The following is a 4,437-nucleotide window of genomic DNA, read 5'->3' on the forward strand; positions in this document are numbered from 1 at the left end:
AACTGAACTCTGTTTGAGTGAAAAGACAAGACAACCATATTTTTCTCCTTTTCTTTTGAAGTCTATTAATTTACTGAGTGAAAATGAATCATTGTCAGACATATTAAATTCAGATGGTTCAAATTTGGCTGATGTCCATTTGCAGCAGAGGTGAATGGAGGGGAAAGAAAAGACACAGTGATGCTAACAAAGGGACACTGAACAAGACCATCTTCCCTTAATTATAAAAGCGGGCATCACACAGCCAGCATGAGCCATTAGCAAAAGGGAACGTGGTGTTGAATGAGCAGCAATACAACCAAAGTGCAAACTCAGAAGAAGAGAAAGGCCAGAGCTTTTAGAGGGCAAAATGCAGCAGGGGCTGCTTGGAGAGCAGCACTGGGCAAGAACTGCCGGCTCACTTGGGTAACACCATGACCACGTCCTAGCCCTTGGGTGGAGTGACCCACTTCCAGGCATGCTTTTCACAGCGGATCTGATCCTCCATGAAGAAATGGCCCTTTTCTTTCAGGTTGGTGCTGCAGTCAGTGCACAGGTAACACTCAGGGTGGTGATGATGGCCCGCAGCTTCATGAACACGCCAACAACATGAGTGCCACATCTGTCACACATGGGCAGCTTCTGGGCATTTCCAATCAATGCAGCCATTTTGGTGACCAGAGCCTTAACACTTCTGAATCCCAAGGACTTGTTGGGATCTCCTTTCTCCTCAGAGTCCAGAATTTCCTGCAAAACCAGGAATGAAGTGGACTGTTTCAGAGGCTCATTTAACTCCTGTTTCTCCTGGGGCATCTTGTAAACTTCAGATTCTTTTTCGATGAGGAGTCCGCTTGGAAGCTAAGAATGGTCTGAGGCTCTGCCATTTGTCTCCTGCCCGCTGGCTGCCGTCTTTGACTCCAAGGCATTGTTGAAGCTGGAGATGTTTTCAGAGGAGTAGGGGCCATCTGGGCTGTTGTACTGGTTTGTGATGACCCTAGGGGCAGAGCTGGAGGCAGGTGAGGCAGTAAAGGGCCCAGCTCTGCGGCTGAGAGTGCTTCCTACATGGAGGGCCTCTTGTGGTTCACAGGCTAAATTCATCTTGTTTGGGTGTCGTTTCCCTTCCTGCATCACCAGAAGAGACCAGATTTTCCGTTCAGGTCTGGCTGCTGTGAGAGTCATGTTGTCTGTGCAGCCCTTGATTTTGTTCTGAGCTTCCAAGTGTGTCATATTGCTGGTATTTTCCCCATCAATAGCAGTAATTAACATCTCCAGCACATAAATTACCTACAGCAGCCTTGCTTCCATGAGTGACCCAGGAAATGGCAAAAGGCTGTTCGAAGTCCTTGCTCCCCAGGAGGTGGAAGCCCCAGGGTACCAGGTACGGGAGGACTATTTGCTGGGTGGTCATGGAATGGTGACAGTAGGTGGCAACCCAAGGGGACAGACAGGGCAGGACGTGGAAGGGTGCACTGGGCTCCCTGGCAGCTGTTGGAGAAAGAGCACATGCACATGGTGTGGGCTCTTTTGCTAGCCCTTGGGTGGAATGACCCACTTCCAGGCATGCTTTTCAAGTAGATCTGCTTCTCCATGAAGAAATGGCCCTTCTCTTTCAGGTTGGTGCCACAGTCAGTGCACAGGTAACACTCAGGGTGGTGGGGAACCTGGGGCGTGTGGGAGCTGGGCAGAGGAGCCCACATTTTTTTTTCTTTAGGTCAAGAGACCTCCCTAACTACCCCCTTGCCTAAAGGTTCCCCAGGGGTCAAAAAAGGGAGGAGGCACTAGCCCATATTATGTCTGCCAACCTCACAGAGAGCCTCATGCTGGAATTCATTTTGGCTAAAAGATGTGAGTGCACATCAGAGAGGGCCCTGAGTCAGACAAAATGTGGGCACAAAACAAGACAAAACAACATGGTTGGCCAGAGGGAACTAGGAAAACTGCCCTCTTATAAGCAATTTAAGCCACCATAAAAGCACAACTCTCTCTGAGCCTGCCAGTATGTCTTTCCACATGTACTTTGCTTCTAATAAATGACTTACCTGCTTCACCACCTTTTGTCTCTTTGATAAATTCTTTCTTCAAAGAAGACAAGCACCAAGGTCCTGCGTCAACCCAATGGGACCTCACGGTCTAATGGTTAAGGTTTGGCACTCTTACCTCCATGGCCTGGGTTCGACCCCTGGTCAGGGAACTAGGATCCTGCTTCAAGCTGCCACATCCCACGCCTCCAATCACCACCCCCACCCTCAACCCACCCCCGCCAATCAATAGGAGGCCTATTTATAATCAGTTTGTCATTTTATTAATTTAAATAAGGATAAATATATTGCATTGAGTGTAGACTCAAGTCTTTTGGTATTCTACGAAATGTGGCTGCAAAGTTGACACCCTACAGATATAGGTCTATGAAGCTTTATTCATATCTTTCTTGTTACTCCATAATATTGGGGAATTTCACCTCTGTATTTGTCTTGTCTACCAGACAGTGCAGTGACAGACGTTGGGTAACATAATCTCCTCACCAACAGGCCTAAGACTGTTTCTCAACCACAGATTGGGCTCAGTACATGTCACTAAATGAGATAAAAGTAGAAAAGTTGATTTGAAAGTTAAAATGGCTATATATAAAGGGATGCCAGATTGGGTGAGAGTAGAAGGATGAGAGATTTAAAAATCACTATGTTTACCATGCAATATAGGATATAACTAAAAATATGAGTCTGAGGCCAGAAAATAAAATTCTTCAGTCATATTTACTCCATATCTTGTCAAAATCTAGGGCATAGGAACTGTGGCATTTTAAAACTGAGGATGTGCTGAGTCTCTTCGTTATGTACCTGTGTATCTATTCTCCAATATACAGCACTTTGAGTTGGTTTCAGCTAATAGAGGGCATAGCAGACTATTCAAGGAAAGGAGAAGAATGAGGTCATTGTACTTATTCCTGAGATAAGGTGAGGGAACAGTTGGGGAAGACTCCATTGATTGGATTTTTCTCGTAGCCAATGGTCTCAGATCCTGTCAGACTACTCTCTTATGTGTATTTCTCTACTTCTAGTAAATATACTTGTTTCTATTCAGGGGTAATGTCAACCTCCCTTCACCAGCTCTAGGGTTCTCTATTATCTGCACTCATTTTTCCAAATAGATTCTTTAAAGCACCCAGTTTGTATGCCATCAGCTTTCTGCTGGGACCTTGAGACATTGAAGAGTTAAGAAAATAATTACACAAAAATGATCACCTACTTGTACTGGTCATCACAACTATGGCCATTTCCTAAGTATGATCCATAGGATATTCAAGGTTTGGGGGATTGATATGCCATATATAATATTTTATACACTTATATATTGTTTTTTCTGTTGAACTTTGAAATTTGGAAAAGTGGGACACACTGAGGTTGAATTACAGATTTGTTAGGGATAACATCCAGAGATTACTTTAAAATACAACACTCAGTGGCTCAGACGGTAAAGTGTCTGCCTACAATGTGGGGGACCTGGGTTCGATCCCTGGGTTGGGAAGATCCTCTGGAGAAGGAAATGGCAACCCACTCCAGTACTCTTGCTTGGAAAATCCCATGGACGGAGGATCCTGATAGGCTACAATCTATGGGGTCGCAAAGAGTCGGACACGACTGAGCGACTTCACCTCACCTCAAGGATATCTTGGTAAGGAATTAGAATTTAAAAAGCAATATTTTTCCTTCAAGATAAATTGAAATCCTCTGTCCATGGGAATTTCCATGGAAAGAAAACAGGAGTAGATATCATTTCCTTATCCAGGGGATCTTCTGAACCCAAGGATCAAACTCATGTCTCCTGCATTACAGACAGATTTTTACCCGCTGAGCCACTGAGGTCCTTGAGGTAAACTGGGTGACAAAAATCACTAGATCAGTCAGCCCGCAATATCTCCTAAAGCTGAAATTGTCTTTTGCTCATTACCAGACATGGAACAATGAACTGATTCAAAATTGGGAAAGAAGTATATCAAGGCTATATATTGTCACCATGCTTTATTTAACTTAGATGCAGAGTACATCAAGCTAAATGCTGGGATGGGTGAAGCTCAAGCTGAAATCAAAATTACCAGGGTAAATATTGATAACGACGGATATGCAGACGACAGCACCTTAATGGCAGAAATCAAAGGGGAACTAAAAAGCCTCTTGATGAAGGTGAAAGAAGAGATTGAAAAATTTGGCTTAGAACTCAACATTTAAAAATCTAAGATCATGGCATCCAGTCCCATCACCTCAGGGCAAACAGTTGGGGAAAAAATGGAAACATTGACAGACTTGATTTTGGGGGGCTCCAAAATCACTGCAGACAATGACTACAGCCATGAAATCCTTGGAAGAAAAGCTATGAAAACCAAGACAGTGTATTTAAAAGAAGAGATATCACTTTGCTGACAAAGGTTTGAAGAGTCAAAGTGATAGTTTTTCCAGTAGT

At 44.1% G+C, this 4,437-nt stretch overlaps 1 pseudogene; it reads right to left on the reverse strand.

The window, feature by feature from the left end:
* Positions 1-397: 397 nt before the first annotated feature.
* On the reverse strand, positions 398-1,477 carry LOC101121246 (PDZ and LIM domain protein 1-like; annotated as a pseudogene).
* Positions 1,478-4,437: the final 2,960 nt, after the last annotated feature.

Source organism: Ovis aries, chromosome 3, assembly GCF_016772045.2.
Source record: "Ovis aries strain OAR_USU_Benz2616 breed Rambouillet chromosome 3, ARS-UI_Ramb_v3.0, whole genome shotgun sequence".
Taxonomy (NCBI): Eukaryota; Metazoa; Chordata; class Mammalia; order Artiodactyla; family Bovidae; genus Ovis; species Ovis aries.